The following is a 16,664-nucleotide window of genomic DNA, read 5'->3' as shown; positions in this document are numbered from 1 at the left end:
TGTCCACAACACACTTACTGTTTCCCGTGAGCTGCTGTCACGTGTGATGGGGGCCACAGACAGTCTTGTAGTGGCTGTGGCATAGGCTCACGCAAGTGTTCCTGTAGGATGGTTCTTTTTAACTTTATGTGTTGTGTGTCTGTGGTGTGTTATGCACATATGCAGTGCATGCCTGTGCAGAGGGGCTAGTGATCCCCGTGTACTCAAATGGCAGCTAAGGCAGGGCGCTGGGCTTTCCAAGCCTGTAGCACTCTCTACCTCGCTTTGGGACAGGATCTCTCACTGAGCTGGAAGCTTGCGGTTTGGGTGAGGCTGGCCGGCCACTGAGTTCTCAGGATCTGCCTGGCTCTGCGTCCCAGTGCAGGGGTGACAGCCATGCACGGCCATGCTTCGCTTTTCATGTGGGTGCTGGGGTCCAAACTCAAGTCTTCATTCTTGCAGGGTCAAGTCCCCATTCTTGCAGAGCAAGCAGGTGCTCTTAGAGCCTCACCTCTCCAGCCCCAGGAAGGGCCTTAAAAAGGGATTACTGTGTTCTTGGCCCCTTTCCTAATATCACTCCTCTCTATGACTGGACTCCAGGGGTTCAGTCCGGTGCTGCCCTGTGGATCTCTGCATCTGCTTCCATCAGTTACTGGATGAAGGTTCTATGACAACAATTAAGGTAGTCATCAATCTGATTACAGGGGAAGGGCAGTTTAGGTACCCTCTCCATTACTGCTTAGATTTTCTTAGCTGGGGTCATCCTTGTGGATTCCTGGGAATTTCCCTAGGGCCTGGTTTCTTGCTAGCCCTATAATGGCTTCCTCTTTCAAGGTATCGTTTTCCTTGCTCTCCCTCTTTGTCCTTCACCCAACTCAACCTTTCGATCCCTCATGTTCTCCTCCCCCTTCCTTCCTTCCCTCCTCACTCCCTACCACTCTCCCTTGTCCCCATGCTGCCGATTTACTAAGGAGATCTTGTCTACTTTCCCTGCTGGGGCGGGGGAAAATCCATGTATGCCTCTCTTAGGGTTCTCCTTGTTTCCTGTCTCCTCTGGGGTCATGGACTGTAGGTTGGGTAGGCTGGTTATCCTTTGCTTTATGTCTAACACCCACTTCTGAGTGCGTACAGACTGTGCTTGTCTTTCTGTGTCTGGTTATCTTACTCAGGATGGCTTTTTCTAGTTCTATTTGCCTGAAAGTTTCAAGATGTCCTTGTTTTTTGTTTGTTTGCTTCTTTCTTTGTTTATTTCTCTGTTTTACCACTGAGTAGTACTCCATTGTGTAAATGTAGCACATTTTCTTTGGAAAACCCAGAGACAGCTGACTAGAACAGGTGGGACCGCACAGACCCCGGATTGACAGGCGGAGAGCCTGCATAAGACTGAACGTGGCTGACAGTTGTGTGACTTGGGCAGTTTTCGAGGCCAGTTGCAGTGGAACCAGGATTTATCCCAGGTACATGAACTGGCTCTTTGGAGCCCATTCTCCTTGGAGGGATACCTTGCTTAACCTAGATACAGATGGGAGAGCCTTGGTCCTGCCTCAAGTGATGTGACAGACTTTGTTGACTCCCCATGGGAGGCCTCACCCTCTCTGAGGAGTGAATGGGGGTGGGGGGGAGGGGTGGGAGGATGAAAGGGAGAGGAAACTGGATTTGGTATGTAAAATAAAATTGTTTTAGAAATAAAAAAAAAGAAAGAAAAATATGGAATTACTACAGGGCAGTTGACTCATGAATATCACCACTATCTCCACTGATGCTGCAGATAAGAAAATTAGGTATGATGTGCATTTAAACCCTCCCTGCTACAAGACATCTCCTGCTGTGTTAACCCAGCCTGATTCCAGCATGGGAGGGTGTCTCTCCAGGACCACTTCAGGTAGCATTGTCTGTCCAGTTCCTCTGCCGTTCTCAGAGGCTCCGAGGACCGCTTTGCATCTTTGCTGGTGACTGCCCTGTGTGTGTGTGTGTGTGTGTGTGTGTGTGTGTGTGTGTGGTGTGTGTACACTGTGGCACATGTGTGGAAGTTAGAGGAAAACTCTCAGGTGTCTGTTACCTCCTTAAACCCTGTAACATCTGAGGATGGTCACAGGCTGTCAGGCCTTTGTGCAGGCACCTCTATCCGCCGTGATGTTTTACCAGCCTTTTCATCCATTATAGAAACATTCACACATGAAAACCCACTATGCCAGGATGGGGAAACCCACAGAATCAGGAGACCCGAGCTACTTGGAGCTCACTGACTCTGGACTGACAGCAGGGGACCTGCGTAGGACTGAACTAGGTTCCTGAATGCAGGTGACAATGGTGTGGCTTGGGCAGTCTGTGGGGACATTGTCAGCGGGACCAGGATCTAACTCTAATGCATGAACTATCTTTGTGGAGCCTACTTTCTATGGAGAGAGACCTTGCTCAGTGGGGGCAGGCATGGTCCTGCCTCAACAAGGTGATGGGACACATTTCCTTGAATTCCCAGGGGAGGCTTTTACCCTGAGGAGCAGATATGGGGGGTGGGAGGAAGATGGGGTGAGTAGGAGGAGAGAAGGGAGGGGGAACTGGGATTGGTATGTAAAATAAATAAACTATTGTACAATAAAAAAAAAATAATAAAATCCACTCTGTTAGAAAGGTTGCCCACATTTCCTTGCCAGTGCCTTCCTTGCCCTCTGTCTCCAGCCATCTCATAGGTCAGCTGGTTGAGGCTTTTCCCCTACAGCTCTGGAGCTCCTGCCCCTCCCCAGATACCTCATGCACACACAGGGCACAGGTATGTTCTCACCCAACATAATACCAGGAAAAGCATGTTCAGATGTCTGAAGTCACCAGATTGGCTTATTTTCTGAATGGCGTGTCCAGCTGTCCTGACTCCCTGCAACCACAAACTGAATAAGTGCGGTACCCGTCACCCCTTCAGGTCCTCTATGCTGCCAGATGGTTCTGGGACAGCCATACGACTCCCCCATTGGTTAATTTGTCTCTTTTAGATCAATCCTGCATGACTTCTGCTATGGCGACTTTAGGATTAGCTTGGTATCATTAATACTAAAATTCTACCTAGCGGGTTTGAGCAGAGATGTGTTCCCTATGAGAACGGCAGGACCAGGCCAGGAGAAGTGTAGCCTTTTAGAATCCTTTTGTTAAAAACAAATGAAACAAAACAAAACAAAACAACAACAACAACAACAAAAAACAACGTGGCTCGCAATCAGAGTCTTGCTAAAACCTCCTGTGTGCCCTGGTATAGACACAACCTCGCATGGCCACTATGAGCTGTAACATCAGCTACAGGTTTGTTGGACTCAGCTGCGGCCTGACACCCCAGTCCTGGGGACTGTCACAGGTCTATGGGTCACTGTTATTGACCACATTCAAGCCAGAAAAGGAGAAATGGATTCCTTTTCATCCTGGGGTCATCCATCCAGCATCTCCTCTCTAGGGTCCCTCTGGTCAGCAGGTTGCCAGGGAGGGAAGAGCAAGAGCATCTTGACACTTGTCCCTCTGGAAGGGCTGAATAGATCACCAAGGGTCCCATAGACAGAAGGCATTTGAACCTGGGCTTGTCCAACTCTCAAAACTGACTTCTCAGCATCTGGCACTCGGTCCATGCTGGGGGCTGCTCCTGGCTCTTGCATTGTGTGACAGGGCAGTGGCCTGACAAGGGGACCCAGCTCACATCTTCACCACTGCCACTCAGAGGCAGTAGCAAGAGTGTCCTGGGGCTGCTGCATCAAGTTGCACACACAGGTTCCAAACAACAGAAGTATAAGCTTCCATCTCTGGAGCTCAGACGTCTGAAGTGGAGGTGTTGACAGGGCTGTGTCCCACGGAGTGCTCTGGAGGCGGGGGCTTTCTGTTCTCCGGAACTCCCGTGCTCCACATGGGGCTGGCTTGAGGCTGCATGGCTCTCCTCTTTCCTCTGTCCTCCCAACACCTCCTCCTTCGTGTCTGTGTCTTCTCTCAATGAGCCACAGGAACACTCGTCACTGGGTCTAGGGTCTACTAGGGTGATGCAGGCTAATGTTACCTGGCACCGGTGTTTAAAGCAGGGTTTACAGGCGGGCTGCCTCTCCAGAGGTCCCTTTCAATCCAGAACGCCAACTATACCCACTGCACAAGCTCTGAATGTTCGGACCACGGGGACTATTGTGGCCTCTGAATCTTCCCGGCAAGCAAGGGTGGGAGAACACAACCCGGAACCAGGATCGCATGGACACACAGCCCTGACAGCCACAGGCCCAGCACAGACGCTTCCATCTTGTGCTGATGAGAATCGGCTCATCTACATCTGAGACCAATTTCCTGGAAAGTACAGAATGCCTGTCACACTGCTTCCCTGCACAGAAGTGGGATGTTTGCATGCAAGAGGACAGACAGCTACATACCTCTCGGTGCTGTACTATTTAGATCTGTCATTCTGCATCTTGAGCAAGCAGCACCTTTAAATAAATGAGTGCTCTCAGCTAGTCCCCAGCCTGGAAACATGAGAATGCAGCCTTCCTCCTGCAGTGAGCAGACCTGCCCACATGGCTTCCTCAATAACACGCTCAAGTTCAGCACCGAGGCGCCTGCCAGACATGTGTCTCAGGGCTTTTGTTTTCAGTTACTCCAAGCTCTGTGTGTTTGTATGCTTAGGAACTTGGCTATGCCTGGCCTTTGGTTAGAGAATCCAAACACGGAACCAGACAACCACACGCACTCATACACTCACCAATCTTGAACTCTGTGCACACGGCTCACATGCCTTCTCTGGAGGGCTGCTGGGTCTATGCTCCTCTGTGGGTCACCTTCCAGGGAAGGGCAACAATTCTCATCTGCCCAGTTATTTGGGTCCATTGGCATAGGTGGAATGCCAGAATTTGGTGTGAAATCTTTTTCTTTTTTCTTTTTTTTCGAGACCGGGTTTCTCTGTAGCTTTGGAGTCTGTCCTAGAACTAGCTCTTTTAGACCAGGCTGGCCTTGAACTCAGAGATCCACTTGTCTCTGCCTCCCGAGTGCTGGGATTAAAGGTGTGCACCACCACCACCTGGCTTGGTGTGAAATCTTGTGGGAAAGGACACCGGAGTTTTTCCTTCAGGAGAGAGGGTGAGACTTAACAATGGCAGCGATGCTTAGTTTCTCAATGACACCAACAGATTCACCACCACTTTATACTAAGTACAACTTGATTTCCTCATATAATGATGCTGTTTACTTCAAAACAATGACTCACTTATGAGCTGGTCACTGCATTGTCTTTAAGTTATAGAACATAGGCTGTTTGTACACCACCATCTCCCCTGCTGTCCACAATTGCCCATGGGCCATGGGCAATGCAATGGCACCTACCAGGGATGGGGTGTGTGTGGTCACTTCTAGACTACCTCCTGTAAGCCTAGGTCATGAAGATCCTTGCCAGAGTGGTGGGAGCTAGAGGAAGTTGCATCTGTTTTCGAAGAAAAGCAAAGAATTCCAAATTGAAGCTGCATTGATGGCAGGGGTTCTATGCCTTCCACAGGCAAACACTTCCCCTTCAAGAGGTTAGGGACAGAGAAAGAGAAACTACCCCTGAGCTCATCAGACACACTAAAATTAATGGATCTACAGCTGTGATGCCAGTCAAGGGCTCAATCACATCTGTTGCTGGCTTTGAGGCTGATGGTAACCTGCGACCTTGCCCTGTGTGCTAGTCAGGTGGATATTCCCGTTCTCCCTCAAGGCATCGCCACAAGGCAGGGATCCCCCTCCTAAGCACTCTTAGGCCAGCAGAATGCAGCCTTGGCAGGACCTGAAGCAGGGTCAGGCTCCCCAAAAGAGCCCATGAGAAGGCACATATGAAACTGAGAGCCATCAGTTGGCCTGTGATTTTGTGTGCTTCTCTGGCTTGGCTGGTGGCCTCCGGAGCTCTTAGAGTAACACAGTACCCCAGCTGGCCCAAGACGGTGGTAGATATAGCTTGTCCTTGTTGGTTAGTGTGCTAACTGTGACATCTCCTCACTGTCCCTTCCAGAAACATGTGGAGAGACAATGAGGTTGGGGAGCACTGTCTGAACTCCCCTGGCACATTCTGGAACCCAGAAGCCAGGCTCTTAGCAGAAGCCATAGCAATGGCAGGAGCAGTAGAGACGAGGCCAACATGTAAGAGTTGGTGGTGTCCAGTCTCATAGACCCTGGGTAGCTCCAATGGGAGGGCACCATTGGAGGGGTGGAAGTCCCTTGTCCAGGATGGCTTGTGGCATGGATCTCTGCCAGCTTCCAGGAAGAGTCTGTCACAACAAGGAGGAGACAAGACTACAGTACAGGACACCTATGTACACACAATTACACGTCCCAGGATGGAAACCCAGCCAGAACCTGTGTCAAGGAGGCAGATTTCTTCCGAGGAGCTTCTATAGCCCCTGTGGGTCTGCTGTCATGCGCATGCATGTCAGGTCATCCAGGACAGAGATTCTGAGAAAACTAGAGGCATCTTCCAGAGATACTCAAGTGAGTTTCACTCTGTTCCCATGATGAAGCACTCTGATCAAAAGCAGCTTAGGGGAGGAAAGGCTTACTTTTGCCTACAGCTCACTGTCTATCATTAAGAAAAATCAAGGAACTCAACACGAACTTGAAGCAGAAATCATGGAAAATCTGCTTTCTGGCTCACTGATCCCCAGATCTATGCTTAGTTAGCTTTCTAATACAACTCAGTACACATGGCCTAGGGATGGTGCTGCCCATAGTGGGCTGGACCCTCTTCCATCAATTAACCATCAAGGCAATCCCCCAAAAGACATGCCTGCAGGCAAATCTCATCTGGGTAATCCCTCAGTTTGAGGCTCTTGTCTCAGGTAACTCTAGGAGGTGTCAAATTTACAGTTAAACCTGACTAGGATAGGAACCAACCCCAAGGGAGAACTTGCTTTCCTAGGTATATGATTTGTCTGTAGTCTGGACTCTAGCTTAAAAGCATCCTTTTCAACAATGTCTTACTACAAATGTAACCCCCTAAGGGAACATGTGCTTGAAGCTCACACTCCAGGAGCTGTCCAGGCCTAGAACGTCCATCCACATTACTTACTTCCAATCTCTTCAAAGACACACTCATCCTCAGATGAAAATGAACAGGCATGTCCTTTCTGCAAGGGAAGAGTTCATTTGTGGAGGAGCACAGGATATCTAGCCAGCCTGTCTTCTTCCACAAACTTGGTGGTCGAGATTCCATCAGCTGCCTAAAGTAGGAGCCCTCCATTTGGATGCTTTGTGGTTCTCATTGCTCCAGGAAGAGAGCAGTGGCTGTGGGAAATGCATGGGTACCACTTCTCCCTCTCACCAGGATTTTCTCTTACAGTGTTGGAAAGGAAGGGGTAGGGGAGCAAAAGGGGTTGCTGGGGATGGGCCCAGGTCATCATGTGCCTGTGTGGCAAAAATGAAGAGTCTGCCTTCTTTCCCTGACTATATAGTACGCATACAGAATGATGGACTGTGTGCGCAGTCATGCTTATAGGCATGGTCGGTTAGGTATGAAGAAGGCAAAATTGCCTGCAGAGATGGCCATTAGCTACAGACATAACCACTGTAATCTTCTTTAAAGCCTTATTCAATGCACATGATCAGAAGCCCACTTGATGCCATCCTGCTCTATCTTCTCCCACTTACCACTATGTAGGATGGGCCTCTTCCTGGGAGAATAGGAAGAGCCAGTTAGCCACACAGCACCCCTCCTATTATTCCAGGTAGACTCACACCGACTCTCACTGATAACTAGGGTAATTCCATTTCCTTGTCTGATAAAGAGAATTTCAGTGCTGTCTGGCCGTGTCTCTTATGACTATACTTTTAACTGCTTTTTATCCCTTGTATCCCCGGAGCCTCTGATCTTTGGAGATCTTTTGTTGGCTCTAGCAATATCTGAGACTGTCACCACAGTCTCATTGGCAGGGATAACAAGGACTTTGGTGGTGAGCTAATGGGGTTGGGAATCATTCCATCTTTATCACCTAACTAATTCTCGGGGAGACAGAAAGATGACCCCATTCCCATCTTAGGAGCTTTTGTACAGGGTGATTACATCAAAAAAAGATTGTGAGGAAAATGTTCAGCCTACAGAGGCCATCCTTAAGAGGTGGTACGAACAACCAGGCTATCTTTGGGGTAACCAGCTTCAACTCCAACCTCCTAGATCCCTTCCATGGTCTTTGGAATCACCAACAGCCAACAATGCCCATGGTTCTCCTTTACAGCTGCCAGACCATTCTAGACTTAATCTTAGACAAACTTTTAGTGCCTCTGTCTTCTTAAGCTGAAAAGTATCTGGGTAAAGGTGGGACAGGAATGTTCCAGAGCCTGGTTCTTTGGTGAAATTCTAGGATGCAGATGCCAAGTGTGGTGGGGTTTTTGAGCTGGACATGGAGATACTGGCCAGACCTGACATTGTGGAGTTGGGAAGGTACAGGACTGGTTGCATTTGCTGGAATGCATCTGGTTCCATGGGTATAAATACTGCCTACACACAACAGGTGGGAGCCCGAGACCAGAGCTGGATTGAGTGCACCGATGATATGGATTCCCCCCTGTATGCTATGAATATGCTTTATTAACATTGGTTAATAAAGAAGCTGTTTTGGTCAATGGCTTAGCAGAGTAAAGCCAGGTAGGAAGTCAGAACAGAGCTACAGAGAGAAAGTAGGCAGAGCCAGGGAGACACCATTTAGCTGCTGAAGGATCCAGATGCCCAGAACCTTTCCCATAAGCTACAGCCTTGTGGCAATACACAGACTAATAGAAATGGGTTAATTTACAATGTAAGAGCTACTAGGAATCCGCATAAGCTATTGACCAAACAATGCTCTAATTAATATAGTTTCTGTGTGATTATTCGAGTCTGAGCAACCAGGAATAAACAAGCAGTCTCCATTTACATAATGGCACCAATGTGGGGCAACTACATCCACATAAAACCTGAGAGAGCTTGGAAAGGAATTCTAGACACAAAAGAACAGAGTTAAGCATGACTTCTTGGTAGCAGCATTTTCTCAGGCAGGTTTTGTTTGCTAGAGATAACAGAGGCATGATTCCTTTAAGAGAAGACTTCCTGACTTAGCATTAGCAGCAAACACTGAGGGGCTTCTTTAAGAGTCAGCTTCCTGGTTCATGCTGGTAGCACAAAACTCTGGCTCTTTTGGGAGGTTCTACACTAAAAATGGTACTTGTGAGAAGCTTGCTACTAATTGCTTAATGGCAACATAGACCCCACTGCATCCTTGGAGCTGTGGCAGTAAGCATGGTTCACAGAGTTGGTGAACATACCTCCACCATGTTGGATTGGGTGGAGCAAACAGGCAAGGCCATGGACTTGGTCCTAGCCATGCCTGCTTAGCATTAAAAAAAAAAAAAGTTCTCTACAGCAAAACACTGTCTTGAAAAGCCAAAAAAAAGTGCTTCTGGTCAGAAAATGATTACAGATTTGCAATAAAGAAAAAGAAATAAAGATATTTAGATGAAAAAGACCTCTGAATGGGTCACAGTGTTGGATAAATGTATATAGGCTTGGAAGAGAGAAGAAAAAGAGTATAGGCAATCATAAAAAATAGTTTTAAAAATAAAACAAAGTCTTTAAAGAGACAGTAATACAAGAGTACAGGCAGTCATAGATTAAAAGAGTAAGGAAAATAAGCCACATAAAGATGGAATAGACAGAGAGTCTGGATTATGTATACTATTATGTTTTCTTTGAATTTTTTGACTGCAGAGTGATATTTTATTCTGGGGGCTGCTAAGATAAACCAACATATATATTTTAAAGGTATCTTGACTTCAAAATTTGGGTATTATGTTTCTTTGGAAAAGAGGTTCTGCTTTTATTTCCACAGAAGACAAGAACCTATGGATTCCTTCCAGGCTAATGTGGCTTGATGAAACAAGATCCCCTGAAAGGTCTCTGTGAACCCCCAAAATACTTCCTTCAACAAACAGCTGGAAACAGTTTGAAGAAAACTATAGCCAAATCCCCAAAAATGCTTGTTTATAAATGTTTGTTTTCATTTTAAATGGTTGGTTAAAAAAATAAGGGGGATGTCGTATAGAAATGAATACTTTGCATTGGTATGGATCTTGGTCATTTGATATAAACTTAAGGTTGATTTTGCTATATTGTATTTATGTATTTCTGCTCTTATTTAAGGTATTGTGTTTGCATAGCTCACTTAAAAACGCAATGTATAATTAAGAATTACAGATTAATGGATTAGTTAGGTTTTCTAGATATACATAGATATATTTCAGCTAGATAGGTAATCTTCAACACTTCAAAGACTTACAGAATATGGTATTTATAATGTTTTAATAACTTAGGATTTTTTCATGACAATGAGACACATATGCTCCTGGCAACATCAATCTACTTCAAGAGGATGATGGGCAGTGAAGAGGCTTCTTATGGAGTTTGTTAGCCATTTGGGCAAGAAACTGCAAGAAATTGCTTGAACTGCTTGTTGGTATGCTTTATTAACTGACATGCAGGACCCACAAAAAATGACGGCTGAACTTCCCAAAAGAGGTGAGATGGTCCTTCAGTGTTCCTGCCATCCTGCCAAGAAAGAGTCTGCCAGGCATTCCGTACGATACAGAATAAAGTGACTGAAAAACTGCCAATAGAGGCAAAATAGTCTTTCAAATTTCCTGCTTCACGGGAAAGTCTGCAAGATACTATGGGCCTGTAGGCTGAAGATGGATGCCCCAATGTTACAGAAGAACTTTGGGTGACTATTCAGGCAGCAAGATGTCCCTAGCAATTCTAGAGTTTTGGAAGTTGCTTACAATGCACTTTCTGTTTACTTAGGTAATATTATATTCTTCTGAATTCTTTGATGGAGTTGAAGACTAGATAGTTATATAGTTTTCCTTAGTTATGGTAAAAGATAAATTATATATAAAACTTTAGTCTCACAAAGATAGAAAATGGGAGATGATGTGGGATTCCCCTGTATGCTGTGAATATGTTTTATTACCATTAGTTAATAAAGAAGCTGTTTTGGCCAATGGCTTAGAAGAGTAAAGCCAGGCAGGAAATCTGAACAGAGATATATAAAGAGAGCAGGTGGAGTCAGGGAGACACCATGTAGCTGCTGGAGGAGATAAATGCCTGGAACCTTTCCAATAAGCCACAGCCTTGTGACACTACTTGGATTAATAGAAATGGGTTAATTTAAGATGTAAGAGCTAGCTAGGAATCTGCATAAGCTATTGACCAAACAGTCACTCCCATGATCTGAGGCTCCTTCAGGGAGCCTTGTGCACTGAGTGGAGCAACCAGTCCAGAAGGAGCCCACTGTCCAGCTACTTCCCAGGAACAACCTACCAGAGGGGAGGACTCTAGTCATAACTCCATGTCTGCCATCCAGGGTCACCATGCAAAATCTGTGAAGTATATTAGCTGCCTGTATTTGTATTCCAGAAAGTCCTTTCCATAGTAGCCCAACAGGATGGCATAGGAGAAGGTTATTTTTAGTGAGAATTCTCATGTCCTGGCAACTAGGAAGGGGCCATCTTAGGGACAACTTTTGAGACCACGCAAGTGGGTGCTAAATGAGGGGTTGGCTGCCTAGCCTCACATACTAGCATGGGCTGACCTTGAACTACAGGATGGAGGGGCTTCAGAGCCACCTTTGCTGGCAGGATTCCCAGGAGTCTTGCTAGCCTGGTGGGATGATTTGGATACAGAAATAGTCTTTGTCTCTCAGAAATTGGACATCAAGGCCTTTACAATGATCCCATTCCCTATGTGTACCCTCACTCTGTCAGGCTAGACCCCAGCTCCCTACAGAGCCCAAGAAAGGGAGATTCTAGGGTCAACTTCCACTAGGTGGACTTCCTGATAAACTCCACTGAATCACCCCACAGGCCCCTCACCCCTGCCGCAGTGTCTGAAATATCTCACACATGCCCTGTAGTCATGACAATCCAAACACGAAAGCAGCACTTCTGCAGTGTCCCACAGCACTGAGTGTTTAGACACTGGTCTCCTCTCCAGCTGGGTTCCTCCTTATCAGTCAACAAATGGACCCGGAGGCACATATACCCTATGCTGCATAGCAGGGAGACGTGGGCTGCAGCTGCGTGTGTGCACAAGGAGAGACACGATTCTTCACCTCGCGGTTCCTTCCTCTGCCCTCCACCTTACTCCAGAGTTGGAATCTCTTGGAGGGTCACACATGTCATGCAGAGCCAGCTTCGACACTCCGTGGGACGGGCCAAAAGCTCCTGTCACCTGGGCCACTCAGTCAGAGATCACGGCAGTGGAAAGGTGGAGGCTCCATTCGGTGTCGTCAGTGAAAACAGGTTCCCTGTGAGGCCCACCACCACCCTAGTCCACACAATGTGCCTCCTGCACATGGCATGGGGCTTCAATAACCCAGAAGTTGGCAGCCTGAAAATGGGTGTTTAATAGGAGAGTTTGCTTTCTTCTTTTAAAGGCTCCCAACAGCGCCAGCACCATACTGTACAGGATCGATCTTAATTACCGTCCATGTGGAATTTTTTTTCTTGTGGCTCTCTTCAGTGAAAAAAAAAAACATTAATGAGAAACTTTAAAGGCTTGTTAACAGTGTCCTCTCATCAATCAGAGGCGCTGTCAGGCTGGGCCCTGCTGTCAATTTGCACCTCCCGGCCCAGCATCCACTTCCTATTTCCTCATCTACTCTGGCCCCCAATCCCACCACAGCCTCTTGTTGGAGAGGCCCTGTGTGATGGAGACCAGGCGGTTTTCATCTGTCAGCAGCTGGAGCCATGGGGTCCCGGCATTCTGAGGCCCCCGGATGCCCGTGCTTGGTCACCTGGAGCCATGTCAGAAGCTATGGTTTCTTTGGGCTCTTACTGGCCTTTGGCTATCACTTTTCCTTTGTTTCAGACGGACAGACAGACAGACAGACAGACAGACAATGGGACCTGAAAGGAGCCTTTTACAGAGTCTCATTTAATTTTATCCAAACTGTTCAAGTGAAATTGCTAGGATTTTAATTCTTCATTTTTTTTCCTTTGATTTTTTTGGTTGCTGTTTTGCAGTATCTCCCTATGAAGTCCTCCCTAGCCTAAAACTGGTTAGGTAGACCAGGCTAGCCTCCATCTTCCTGCTCCTGAAACTGGCTAAGTAGACCAGGCTGACCTCCATCCTCCTGCTCCCACATCACAAGTGCTTTTTAAAAAAATGGTATGAAAGACATAGGTCTTCCTAAGCAGCCCAGGCTGGCCTTCAAGTTACCATCCTCCTGCCTCTGCCTCTTCAACAGCTGCAACTACATCCTCTGTGGCCTTCTGTACTCTGCTAATTCTAGACTCTTAAATACAGACTTTGATACAATGTTCATGAAGACAAAGGGTGTACAGAGATGGCTTGGAGGAGACCTAAGAAATTTAGCTTCCCACCCAGGGCCCCTATCTGCCCTCTGTGATATAGTTGTGAGACATGAGTAAATAGGACACACAGGGACCCAGACCTCTCCCAACAGGAGGAAGCTGCAGAAGTTTTCGCTTCTTGAGTGGACTTCCAGAAAAATCTTTAGGGTAACAGGAAGCCCTCCTTGGCTTGTATAGTAAGCCAACGTGCCTGTCACTCCAGAGTCCTACCATACAATGTCTGAAATCAAAGGAGCACCGGACTCTCTGGAATGCTCCTGAGGGAAAGGAAGGGTTTCACACAGATGCAGCTGCCATCCCCTGATCACTGATAGCGTCTAGGTCTGAGCTGACACTGAGATCCACAGAGACATTTTGTTCCTGAGGACTAGACCTGGGCACATGGTGGAATACATGCAGCATTTAACTAGTTTTCAGTGACCCCGAGAAGCTGGAGATGGTCCGCAACCCCTTCCTTGCCACTGACAACACCTGCTGTGGGCTTTCTTCTCCATGTGCTCACAGGGGAAAGTTATCCTGACAGGGCTGAGGGCTCGGTATGACTGTATCAGTGCTAGGTACACTAGGTCCCTTCTAAAAAGGGGACTTGGGGTAACAGGGCAGTAATAGAAAGTGGAACCTACGGAAGAGAGAGGTATACTGAAAGACATCAAGGAGTATGGATCTTCTACAGCCCTGAAGAACATTCCAGAAACTCATCCAGTTACCTCCCATGCAAGTCTGTCCTTTCCTTCAAAGTACTCACTGCCTTCACCTGTTGCTTCTAGAATCTCAAAGAACAACCCCTTTATCCAATAAAGCTTCTTAGAGGAACATGGCTTCCAAACCCTGGACTGCCCTTACTCCAGGTTGGAGATCCCCTTCTTGGGGCAGAAAACAGGTTAAGCTTGCATTTCTGTTTCTTCCTCACCGGACAGGGCCACAGGACACGGGTAAGTGGGTGGTGTGTGTCTTTCATAGTGAAGAAAAAAAAAAACTCCCTTACTGGGGAAACACATGCACTTCCGAGTTTCAGCCTTCTTCATGACCAGCGGCACCTATCTATTCTGCTGTCAGTGAGGTCTGAGTCTTTGGCCATGATGGTTTATGGAGGTGGCAAGATGACAGGGAGGCTGGCAGAAGCCTCAGCGCAGTGACAGCTGACACGCAGCGCGGGCCTCCGCCTCGGCATTCAAAGCGCAGGAGCTCAGGCCATGGAGACTCAATAGGTGAGGGGGACCTGGGGCCAAGGCCAAAGAACACAGCTTTCTTGTTTCAACATTTTCTTTTTATTTGGAAAATATGTTTTTGTAACTCTTTATGCCTTTCCTCTTCCTCTTATTTTCACAAGCTGCGCTGCAACCCTGAGCCGGAGCGGCTCCAGGCGACCGCGCGCGCCGGCGTTTCATGTCAGCCTCTGCAGAGTTTATCCTTGGAGCAGTACACGGTCACTGCGGTGAGCCCTGATGCTGTCAACGGCTACCTCGGGGCATCTAGGAACCTGTTATGACAGCACCGAGGAAACCCTCGGAGAGGAGCGCAGACACGGCTTTCGTCCTGCTCCAAGGGCAGGCCCGAACACGCCTGCTCGTCATTCCAGGCTACCTGGAGCTGCCAGGTTGCCCTTGCGGCTTTGATGGGGTTGGTGTCCCGGGCGCATGTGGCTATCCCATGCTGGGGGTTCGGCCGTGGATGTCTGTACAGCCCCAGGCTCCTCTTAGAGTCTGAATCTGTTTGGAAATGTAGCGATCACAAGAAAAGCTCCCATTATGTAGGCCACCCAGGCACAGGAGGCCTATATACAAGGCACTGGCCTGGTGGCCCACATGGCAGTGGAGAGAAGCTGCTCAGAAACCGTTGAGTTCAACCCTGACGCCCACCTTTCAACTCCTTCTTAAGCAGAGAGGAGGCTGGGGTCTCCCCAGCACACTGCAGCCACGGTGCCCTCTGTTGGAACACACACACACACAAGGCGCAGGAGGCTGCAAGGCCCAGAGTAGCTCTTTGAGAATTCTGTTCTCTTCAGGACAAAGGCACCAGACAGTGACTTCTCGGTGCCGGAGACATCAATGTGGCATTACTCGGACGCAAGGTATTCCAGGCCTACCCACATGTCTTGCTGATCATGTCAGAAAAAGATGACCCTTTTAGAAAAGAAGCAGAAAGTGCCCTGGTGAAGCCAGATGGGAGGAGGCCAGTGTGCACGCCCAGCTCTACCTGAAAATGCACAGGATACAGGGCTCACCATAAGAACGTGACCTACTTCGCTTTGTGATGACAGGTGACGACCAAACCCACCAAGTGTGGCATTCGTAATGCCTCTTCACAAAAATACCAGAATTAGTGCCGCTGGTACAAGGACACGATAAGTCGGAAACCAGGCCTGCGGTTTGTTTACATGGGTGCTAAGGTAGCACGCAGTACCGAGCTCATCAATGCAAGCTCCTTAGGGGGCTGTCCCTCCATTTCAGATGACATGGGTCGTTTCCGCGCTCAGTGAAGCCGCTACAGAACCTAGCTTTCTGCTCCATGACTGGTGGTTCGATCCTCCGATCTCAGGCTGTTTCTTTGTCCAGACTTTCACTTTTTAGGAAAAGTCCACTTTAGAGCTGGGAGGCTGATGTAATTGCAGGGCATCAGAAGGAGCCATGTGGTGGACTGGGCGACAGTCTGCAGCGCTGGCAGCAGCATGGGCTGACCACTATTACTGTGGATGACCTTGAGCACACAGATCAACATGGGAGAGTCGGGACCTTTACTGGTCCTGGATCCTTGACGCTCCCAAGAAGGACCATGTCCCTTCCACCTACATACGATCCAGAGCATTTAAAGACGAGGAAAGCAAAAACAGCTGGGATCGGGAAGTGACCTGAATGCCTGAGGGCACCAGCCCAGCCAAATTCATGCCCTGTGTGCTGTTCAGTATTCCAAATCATTTCTGGAAGATACTCCCCCACCCCCAATCTCATCGTGGTAGACCACAGTGCCACAGAGGATGCAAGACACTTTCCTGGCAGGTGGAGAAACAACGCAGACCCTCAACAAGGTATTTATCTCCTAGCCTGTCCCTCCTCCAGCCAACGAGGGTGGGGTGTTGGGGACTGAGTGGGGCCTGCCATCTCCTAGGATAAATGGCTTGAAGGATGACTGGTGTGGGGAGGTCCCGCTAGCGTGGGGTCAGCTGTGTGGTATGGACAGTCTGGGGTGGCTAGCTGTTGTCTGCAGGTGTCAGACGCATCTCCCTTCATGCAAAGGGGCCCTAAGTCTCACAAGGCCTTTCTCACTCTCACCCCCACGTTAATAGGCATTAAAAATGGAACAGTAATTATGTC

The sequence above is a fragment of the Alexandromys fortis genome, unplaced genomic scaffold, assembly GCF_014885135.2.
Source record: "Alexandromys fortis isolate MF-2015 unplaced genomic scaffold, M_Fortis_MF-2015_v1.1 scaffold_3, whole genome shotgun sequence".
NCBI classification, from domain to species: Eukaryota; Metazoa; Chordata; class Mammalia; order Rodentia; family Cricetidae; genus Alexandromys; species Alexandromys fortis.
The sequence above is the reverse complement of the archived record's forward strand: the minus strand, read 5'-3'. Positions refer to the sequence as shown.